The sequence below is a fragment of the Bos indicus x Bos taurus genome, chromosome 26, assembly GCF_003369695.1.
Source record: "Bos indicus x Bos taurus breed Angus x Brahman F1 hybrid chromosome 26, Bos_hybrid_MaternalHap_v2.0, whole genome shotgun sequence".
NCBI classification, from domain to species: domain Eukaryota; kingdom Metazoa; phylum Chordata; class Mammalia; order Artiodactyla; family Bovidae; genus Bos; species Bos indicus x Bos taurus.
This window is the reverse complement of record NC_040101.1, coordinates 12150171-12160826: the sequence shown is the minus strand read 5'-3', so window position 1 is coordinate 12160826 and position 10656 is coordinate 12150171.

The following is a 10656-nucleotide window of genomic DNA, read 5'->3' as shown; positions in this document are numbered from 1 at the left end:
TGAATTTTAAAACAGGAAAAAAAAATCACTATTATTTGATGAGCAATTAGGGCCAGCTCTTCCAACAGCTTTCTCTTGTAATCCCCAAACTGTAAGTTTGGGTGTACCACTTCCCTCTCTGGGTCTTTTTCTCCCCATCTATGTAAGGTAAGCACTGACCCAGGCCCTGCTCTGTGGGCTGGATGATTCTGGCGAGTCAGCACTTCTCCATGTTGTGGTCTCTGCGCTTCCTTTTTCTACAGCACGGAGCCTCATCCTGGGCTGTGCATTCCTGCAACACCCATGTGAGTGTGGCCGCTGCCCTGTAACATTATACCAAAGTAATCATATGCCAAGGGACAGGATCCAGGGTTGCAGTTATTTTGGGACGAGCAGAAGCCTGTGGGAAAATGCTGGAACATGTCTGAGTCACCCAGGCAAATACCTTTCTTTCCGTGTTCCAGCGTGTTTTGAACTTTGAAGCTGTGCAAAAAAAAAAAAAAAAAAAGCCCCGGCGAGGGCACACGCCCTCTGTGTCTTTGAGCCCTTCCTGGGCTGCGCCTGTTTCTAGGCTGTGCTACCACATCCTCTGAGCTCTGAGCAGTGTGAGGCAGGGCTGGATCAAGCCCTCGGAGGCCCTAAATGCTGTGATGCCTCCCACAGTGAAATTTAAGATAAAAACTAAGCCACCAAAGAAGAGCAAGAATGACCCGAATCTGCCAGGTTATATGTTGTTACTTTTTAAAAAATCTCTCCATCTGTGTGTGTGTATGTGTGTGTGTGTGTGTGTGTGTGTGTGTGTGAGGTTGGGGCGTCCCTAACTTTCCCGATACTCAAACTGCCTGCTGTCCAACACTGCCCACTGAGAACCAGTGGAGATCAGGGAAGAGTGCGGAGCCGCTCGGCAGTGCAAGGAAGGTCCAGGAGCCGAGGAGAGGGCAGTTGAGGCCAGCACGGTGCCGTCTGCTTGCTGTGAAAGGGAGGAGAGGCAGCCACAGGTCATCTGCTGGGGTCCCCACACCTGGGAGCCCAGGACAGCGGTGTGGGGGGAGAGCAGAGTTCCCGAAGCATCTGGAAGGCAGCCTAAAGGAGGTACAAGGAAGTGGGGAGGGCACTGGAAAAAGAATTCCAGGCAGAAGGGACCTTTTTCTGGAACACGCCTGTCCTTCGCTGCCCTAGCCAGCACTTGGTCCTGACTGCCCTGGGCGGCCTATGTGGAGCTGTGCTTTCTTCTCAGCCCTGTTGCTGAGGGACAAGGTCTCCCCTCATCCACAAAGAAATCCCACCACTCTGTTCAATGTTATGTGGCAGTCTGGATGGGAGGGGAGTTCGGGGGAGAATGGATACATGGATACATGTGGCTGAGTCCCTTTGCTGTACATCTGAAACTATCATGGCGTTGTTAATCAGCTATACCCCGATATAAAATTAAAAGTTTAAAAAAAAATAAGACTAAGAGAAATCCGACTACCAGCCTCTCCGTTTCTACCTTTCCACTGCACCTCTCTTCCTCTCCCACCTGTCTCCTTCCTTCTCCTGAGCCTACAAAGTACAAATGAAAAAAACCACTTTCCCTTTGGTCCTCAGTTTACCTTATTATTAAATATCTGGGAAGTGCGGATGAACTCACCGCCTGGTCTCCAGGCTCTGCCCCTCCCACAGTGATCCACTCCCCTGCCCGGTCCTTTCCAGGCTGCAGTCCCAGGGTGGCCCTCCCAGCAGAACTACCCAGACTCACCTCGGCCCCCGCCCACTCCTACTCTGAGGTCTCCCAAGCTCCTGTCCTCATCCCACTGCTCCCATCACAGCGTGACAGTTCTGTGTCAGCCAGGCTAGGTGATGGCACCTAGTTATTAAGCAGACGCTAGGCTAGGTGTTGCAGTACAGGTATTCCATACACGTGGAGGAATCACGACCGTCATTCATGTGCATGGACCTTATACAGTTGGTGGAAGGCCTTAACACCACTAACAGATTTCTTGGAAAAGAAGACATCCTACCTCAAGATTGCAGGATCAGCTCCCGCTGAGGAGGTGGTGTATATGATGAGGGAGGTGTCTTTCCCATCAAAATCGCTTCCCATTCCCCTCCTGCCTGCTCTGCTTTTGGTCACTTCCAGAAAGCAAAGCGAGATAAAAAAACCAAAGCACCCATTTATTTCATAACTGCCTACCTGATAAAATCTAAAGCATCGGTATCCTCTCTTTACTAAATAATAGAAATAAATTTAGAAAATATATACACATAAGCACACACACATTTTCTGGAGAAGCCCAACTAATGATACATCCTGTTTACGTTCTCACTGGATACTGACTTCTGCTTCCCAAACCCCATTTACCGCTGGGTGTGTGTTTCTGGTACCTACTTCCTCCTGAACACCAAACTGCTATGCGCAGTTGCCTCCAGGGCACCTGGGAAAGTGAGCATTCACTTCTGCCTTCCAGGAACCCAGAATCCCGATTGCATGGTGCCTTCAGCCCCGTCAGCGCTCTCACACCACAAGCCTTCCAGGGGGCACAATCCCAAATGTTCACAGAGGCCACTGGCTGGAGGGACAGCAGACCCAGGTCCCACAGTGGCGGGTAGGGACATCCCTGCTCAGTCCAGCCCTCGGCTGTCACGGGAGGACGTGGGGCCAGTGTTGTAAGGGCTTTCTAACTTCCAAGAAAGCCATAAATCTGTTTTTTTTGTGTGTGTGTTTGTGTGTGTGAAATCTCTCAATTTTAAAATATTTTTAAATGTTTAAAAGTACAGGGAAGCCTGGCGTGCTGCAGTCCATGGGGGTCACAAAGAATCGGACGCGACTGAGTGACTGAACAACAAATGTTTAAAAAAAAAAATTGGATCCAACAAAACCCATCTGCAGGCCAGATTTGGCCTCCAACTGCCCATGTGCGAGGCTCAAATCCTACTGTACTGTGAATACTTAATTCTGTCTCGGCCCCCTTCCTTCCCTGTATGCCTGGGAGTTGAGAGAGCAAAGCCCTGTGGCCTGGATTCTTGGAGCCCTGTGCCTGGGGTGGAATGCGTGACTGGGAGAAATGGCAGCAGAGACAGAGCTCGGCTCCCTGCTCCCCTCTCTGCATCTTGCTGAAATCCTGTTTTATTCCCCACCACGTCCAAGCCTTTCATCCTACCCCTCAAGACCACCAACGGTGCCAGCCGTGTCTACTTCAGAGTTGGCCTGCCTTCAAGGTCCCCAGCCCCCGACCACGCTGTTCCAAAGAAGTCAGCAGGCTGCCTCCAGGTCCCCTTGTGCAAACACACTTTCGAGTCCGGCTCTTTTGCTGGCCCACGTGCTTCACACATCTTTTAGGGTCATCCACTGGGAGTCGGCTCTGGTGTCAGGTAGGCTGAGCCCCAGTCCCAGCTTCCTCATTCAGTAACTCTGCCTCCTTAAGACACGTTCTTGACCTTTATGAGACTGGTGTCTCCCTCAGTTAAAGTGAAAGTTGTCGTTGTTGGTCAGTTGCTCAGTCGAGTCCAACTCTCTGCGACCCCATGGACTGCAAGATGCCAGGCTTCCCTGACCTTCACCGTCTCCCAGAGTTTGTTCAAGCTCATGTCCATTGAGTCAGTGATAAATACCTAATTCTATTTTGTAGTGATGTGGATGGACCTAGAGTCTGTCATACAAAGTGAAGTAAATCAGAAAGAGAAAACAAATATCATATTAATATATTAATGCATATTTATGGAATCTAGACTAATAGAGTTTTGCCAAGAAAAGGCACTGGTCATAGCAAATACCCTCTTCCAACAACACAAGAGAAGACTCTACACATGGACATCACCAGATAGTCAACACTGAAATCAGATTGATTATATTCTTTGCAGCCAAAGATGGAGAAGCTCTATACAGTCAACAAAAACAAGACCAGGAGCTGACTGTGGCTCAGATCATGAACTCCTTATTGCCAAATTCAGACTTAACTTGAAGAAAGTAGGGAAAACCACGAGACCATTCAGGTATGACCTAAATCAAATCCCTTATGATTATACAGTGGAAGTGAGAAATAGATTTAAGGGACTAGATCTGATAGACAGAGTGCCTGATGAACTATGGACTGAGGTTCGTGACATTGTACAGGAGACAGGGATCAAGACCATCCCCATGGAAAAGAAATGCAAAAAAGCAAAATGGCTGTCTGGGGAGGCCTTACAAATAGCTGTGAAAAGAAGAGAAGTGAAAAGCAAAGGAGAAAAGGAAGGATATAAGCATCTGAATGCAGAGTTCCAAAGAATAGCAAGAAGAGATAAGAAAGCCTTCCTCAGCGATCAATGCAAAGAAATAGAGGAAAACAACAGAATGGGAAAGACTAGAGATCTCTTCAAGAAAATTAGAGATACCCAGGGAATATTTCCTGCAAAGAGGGCTCGATAAAGGACAGAAATGGCATGGACCTAACAGAAGCAGAAGATATTAAGAAGAGGTGGCAAGAATACACAGAAGAACTGTACAGAAAAGATCATCACGACCCAGATAATCACGATGGTGTGATCACCACCTAGAGCCAGACATCCTGGAATGTGAAGTCAAGTGGGCCTTAGAAAGCATCACTACAAACAAAGCTAGTGGAGGTGATGGAATTCCAGTTGAGCTATTTCAAATCCTGAAAGATGATGCTGTGAAAGTGCTGCACTCAATATGCCAGCACATTTGGAAAACTCAGCAGTGGCCACAGGACTGGAAAAGGTCAGTTTTCATTCCAATCCCAAAGAAAGGCAATGCCAAAGAATGCTCAAACTATCGCACAATTGTACTCATCTCACACGCTAGTAAAGTAATGCTCAAAATTCTCCAAGCCAGGCTTCAGCAATACGTGAACTGTGAACTTCCAGATGTTCAAGCTGGTTTTAGAAAAGGCAGAGGAACCAGAGACCAAATTGCCAACATCCGCTGGATCATCGAAAAAGCAAGAGAGTTCCAGAAAAACATCTATCTCTGCTTTATTGACTATGCCAAAGCCTTTGACTGTGTGGATCACAACAAACTGTGGAAAATTCTGAAAGAGATGGGAATACCAGACCACCTGACCTGCCTCTTGAGAAATTTGTATGCAGGTCAGGAAGCAACAGTTAGAACTGGACATGGAACAACAGACTGGTTCCGAATAGGAAAAGGAGTACATCAAGGCTGTATATTGTTACCCTGCTTATTTAACTTATATGCAGAGTACATCATGAGAAATTCTGGGCTGGAAGAAGCACAAGCTGGAATCAAGATTGTCAGGAGAGATATCAATAACCTCAGATATACAGATAACACCATCCTTATGGCAGAAAGTGAAGAGGAACTAAAAAGCCTCTTGATGAAAGTGAAAGTGGAGAGTGAAAAAGTTGGCTTAAAGCTCAACATTCAGAAAATGAAGATCATGGCATCTGGTCTCATCACTTCATGGCAAATAGATGGGGAAACAGTGTCAGACTTTATTTTTTGGGGCTCCAAAATCACTGCAGATGGTGACTGCAGCCATGAAATTAAAAGACGCTTACTCCTTGGAAGGAAAGTTATGACCAACCTAGATAGCATATTCAAAAGCAGAGACATTACTTTGCCAACAAAGGTTCGTCTAGTCAAGGCTATGGTTTTTCCTGTGGTCATGTATGGATGTGAGAGTTGGACTGTGAAGAAGGCTGAGCGCCGAAGAATTGATGCTTTTGAACTGTGCTGTTGGAGAAGACTCTTGAGAGTCCCTTGGACTGCAAGGAGATCCAACCAGTCCCTTCTGAAGGAGGTCAACCCTGGATATTCTTTGGAAGGAATGATGCTAAAGCTGAAACTCCAGTACTTTGGCCACCTCATGCGAAGAGTTGACTCATTGGAAAAGACTCTGATGCTGGGAGGGATTGGGGGCAGGAGGAGAAGGGGATGACAGAGGATGAGATGGCTGGATGGCATCACTGACTCGATGGACGTGAGTTTGAGTGAACTCCGGGAGTTGGTGATGGACAGGGAGGCCTGGCGTGCTGCGATTCATGGGGTCACAAAGAGTCGGACATGACTGAGCAACTGAACTGAACTGAACTGATGGATCTAGAAAAATGGTACAGATGAACCTATTTGCAGGGCAGGAATAGAGATACAAACATAGAGAACTGACATGTGGGCACAGCCAAGGAAGGGGCATGCATACTAAGTTGCTTCAACTGTGTCCAACTCTTGGCGACCCTATAGACTGTAGCCCACCAGGTTCCTCTGTCCATGGGATTCTCCAGGCAAGAATACTGGAGTGGGCTGCCATGCCCTTCTCCAAAGGAAGGGGAGGGTGGGACAAACTGGGAGAGTAGCGCTGACATATATACACTACCAGGTTAAGAGAGAGCTAGCGGGAAGCTGCTGTGCAGCGCAGAGGGCTCGGTTTAGTGGTTTGTGATGGGGGTGGAGGGACAGGAGGGAAGCTCAAGAGGGAAGGGATATGTGTATATGTATGTATACTTAGAGCTGATTCACTTTGTTGTACAGTAGAAACCAACACAACATTGTAAAGTGATCATACTCCAATCAAAAATAAATTAAAAAAAATAGAGTACCTAAGTCTACACAAAGTAATACATTTAATCCTGGGGACAACCACTTGCCCAATTGGGAGCATTGTTTCTACCATCCTTCCCTACACATGCCCTGATGGCAAGGAGAAGAGGGCCAAGAACAGGTCCGCAGGTCCTTCTGCTCTGCAACCTCAAGATGGGATCTGGGCAGAGTCCAGGGGAGGAATAATTGCATACGCCTCGGTTTCCTCTCGCCCTGCCATCCCCATCCATCTCTGAAACCCCCTGCCCCCAACCACCACCACTCAGGCCTGGATGGCATCTTTTAAATTTATTTATTTATTATTATTTGGCTGTTTCAGGCCTTAGGTGTAGCACATAGGATCTCCTATCTTTGGTTGAAGTATCCGAACACTTAGTTGCAGCATGTGGGATCTAATTCCCTGACCAGGGATCGAACCCAGGCCCCCCGCATTGGGAGTGTGGAGTCTTAACCACTGAACCACTAGGGAAGTCCCCAGATGATGTCTTTTTATAGTAAGTTCCAGGCAAAGATTCCACAGTTCCCAGAAACTAGGAACAGAGACCCCGTCCCCTCATAGGACCTCAAGCAATAGGGTTTACTGCAACGATCTCTGATCCCTGGAACCCGGGAAACACCCAGGTCAGGCCTTGAGGCAATCAGGAGCTGGAGCAAGGCCGGGATCTGGAGAGGCCCAGGGTCTGCCATTGGAGTAGGCTGCCAGCTCTTTCTTAAACTGCTCTGCTGTTCTCTCCCCAACAACGATTAGGACATAAGAATCAGGGCACATGATGCCATCAGGGAAGCACTCAGGCTGGCAACCACTGGCCATTCCAACCTCTGTGAGATGGAACCTTTGCAAAGAGTGACCTTGGCAAGGAGACCAGGAAACAGCATGGTTCCTGGGAGCTGGAATCTGCTGTTGGTAAACACAGGAATATACAAATGGGGGCTGGGCTGTACGAGCACACCCACCCTTAATGCCCCTGACAGTTGGTACCTAACCATGGCAGTCACCGTTCAGGGCCCCTCAACTTCGTGTGTATGGAAGGGGACAGTCCAATTCCAAAACTGAGACACAAAAAGATGCCCCTTTATACTTTTCTAAACAAAATGTAACCAGTCAATCCCAGGTGGTGGCGTGTTGAGCCAGACAGAGCATGCATGAGGGCCAGCTCGTGACCTGGAATCTTCAAGGCATCCGTGCCCAAAACCCACCTGCTTTCCTAGCAGCCTCCCATGGATACAGGAAGGATGTGACAGAACAGACAAGTTTCCAGCAAAAAAGCCTCGGTCAGGAATCAGCCACCTGGAAATTCACAATGGACAAGCTCCAGTAATACCTATCATGAGACTTCTCGCGACCTATAGATTCTTGGAACTGCTTAGCTTCAAACGACCAAGCCAGTGTGGTAATAATGTGAACATCGGTGTGCATGCGTGCATGCATGCTCAGTCATGTCCAACTCTTTTGTGACTCTATGGACTGTAGCCTGCCAGGCTCCTCCGTCCATGGGACTTTCCCAGCAAGAATACTGGAGTGGGTTGCCATTTCCTCCTCCAAGGGATCTTCCCGGCCCAGGGATGGAACCTGAGTCTTGGAGGATTTTTTACCACTTGAGTTATCAGGGAAGACCATGGACATGAGCATTAACTCTCACATGAGAAGGCTATTCTGGAGGACAAGGATGTACCTCTGCTGGCTCGCAGCCAGGTGAGACAGAGCACTGGAAAGTTGTAGAGGAGTCTTTAGAGATGGTGGCAACCGCACTGGGAGCAGTGAAGACTTAATCACGCACCTCCTCCTTTCACTTCTCCCTAGAGATACAGCTTCTACACACTCACAGCTTCAGTTTACACAGGCTGCTCATGGCCAATTGGTCTTTCATTGTATGTGAGCCTTTTTGCTTTCTCTGCCACTGTTCACTGTTTCATTACCTACATAAGCTTTTTGGGTTTGTTTTATTCGGGAGCTCTGCTGGGTCTTCATTGCTGCGTGTGGGCTTTCTCTCATCCAAGCGAGCAGGGGGCTATTCTCCATTATGGTGAGGATGGTGCACGGGCTTCTCATTGCAGTGACTCCTCTTGTTGTAGAGCACAGGCTCTAGGCATACGGGCTTCAGTAGGTGCAGTGCATGGGCTTAGTTGCTCATGTAGAGTCTTCCCGAACCAAGAATCGAACCTGTGTCCCCTGCACTGGCAGGTGGATTCTTATTCACTGTACCACCAGAGAAGTCCAAGTTTGTTTGTTTTTTTTTTAATAGTTACTTTTTTATTTGACTGGGATGGGTCTTAGTTGTGGCATGTGGGATCTAGTTCCCCAGATCAGATCAGATCAGTCGCTCAGTCGTGTCCGACTCTTTTCAACCCCATGAATCCCAGCACGCCAGGCCTTCCTGTCCATCACCAACTCCTGGAGTTCACTCAGACTCACGTCCATCGAGTCAGTGATGCCATCTAGCCATCTCATCCTCTGTCGTCCCCTTCTCCTCCTGCCCCCAGTCCCTCCCAGCATCAGAGTCTTTTCCAATGAGTCAACTCTTCGCATGAGGTGGCCAAAGTACTGGAGTTTCAGCTTTAACATCAGTCCTTCCAAAGAAATCTCAGGGCTGACCTCCTTCAGAATGGACTGGTTGGATCTCCTTGCAGTCCAAGGGACTCTCAAGAGTCTTCTCCAACACCACAGTTCAAAAGCATCAATTCTTCAGCACTCAGCCTTCTTCACAGTCCAACTCTCACATCCATACATGACCACAGGAAAAACCATAGCCTTGACTAGACGAACCTTTGTTGGCAAAGTAATGTCTCTGCTTTTGAATATGCTATCTAGGTTGGTCATAACTTTCCTTCCAAGGAGTAAGCGTCTTTTAATTTCATGGCTGCAGTCACCATCTGCAGTGATTTTGGAGCCCAAAAAAATAAAGTCTGACACTGTTTCCCCATCTATTTCCCATGAAGTGATGGGACCGGATGCCATGATCTTCGTTTTCTGAATGTTGAGCTTTAAGCCAACTTTGTCACTCTCCTCTTTCACTTTCATCAAGAGGCGTTTTAGTTCCTCTGCACTTTCTGCCATAAGGGTGGTGTCATCTGCATATCTGAGGTTATTGATATCTCTCCTGGCAATCTTGATTCCAGCTTGTGTTTCTTCCAGTCCAGCGTTTCTCATGATGTACTCTGCATATAAATTAAATAAGCAGGGTGACAATATACAGCCTTGACGTACTCCTTTTCCTATTTGGAACCAGTCTGTTGTTCCATGTCCAGTTCTAACTGTTGCTTCCTGACCTGCATACAAATTTCTCAAGAGGCAGATCAGGTGGTCTGGTATTCCCATCTCTTTCAGAATTTTCCACAGTTTGTTGTGATCCACACAGTCAAAGGCTTTGGCATAGTCAATAAAGCAGAAATAGATGTTTTTCTGGAACTCTCTTGCTTTTTCGATGATCCAGCAGATGTTGGCAATTTGGTCTCTGGTTCCTCTGCCTTTTCTAAAACCAGCTTGAACAACTGGAAGTTCACGGTTCACGTATTGCTGAAGCCTGGCTTGGAGAATTTTGAGCGTTACTTTACTAGCGTGTGAGATGAGTGCAATTGTGCGGTAGTTTGAGCATTCTTTGGCATTGCCTTTCTTTGGGATTGGAATGAAAACTGACCTTTTCCAGTCCTGTGGCCACTGCTGAGTTTTCCAAATGTGCTGGCATATTGAGTGCAGCACTTTCACAGCATCATCTTTCAGGATTTGAAATAGCTCAACTGGAATTCCATCACCTCCACTGGTTTTGTTTGTAGTGATGCTTTCTAAGGCCCACTTGACTTCACATTCCAGGATGTCTGGCTCTAGGTGAGTGATCACACCATCGTGATTATCTGGGTCGTGATGATCTTTTCTGTACAGTTCTTCTGTGTATTCTTGCCACCTCTTCTTAATATCTTCTGCTTCTGTTAGGTCCATACCATTTCTGTCCTTTATTGAGCCCTCTTTGCATGAAATGTTCCTTTGGTATCTCTGATTTTCTTTTTTTTCTTTTTTCTTTTTTTTTTTTCTTTTTAGCTTTGTTAAGCCTATTTTTATTCTTTTTTTTTTTTTTTTTACTTTTTTTTTTTTTATTTTTAAAAGAAAATCCATCCTGAACCCTCCTCCCTCCTCCCTCCCCATA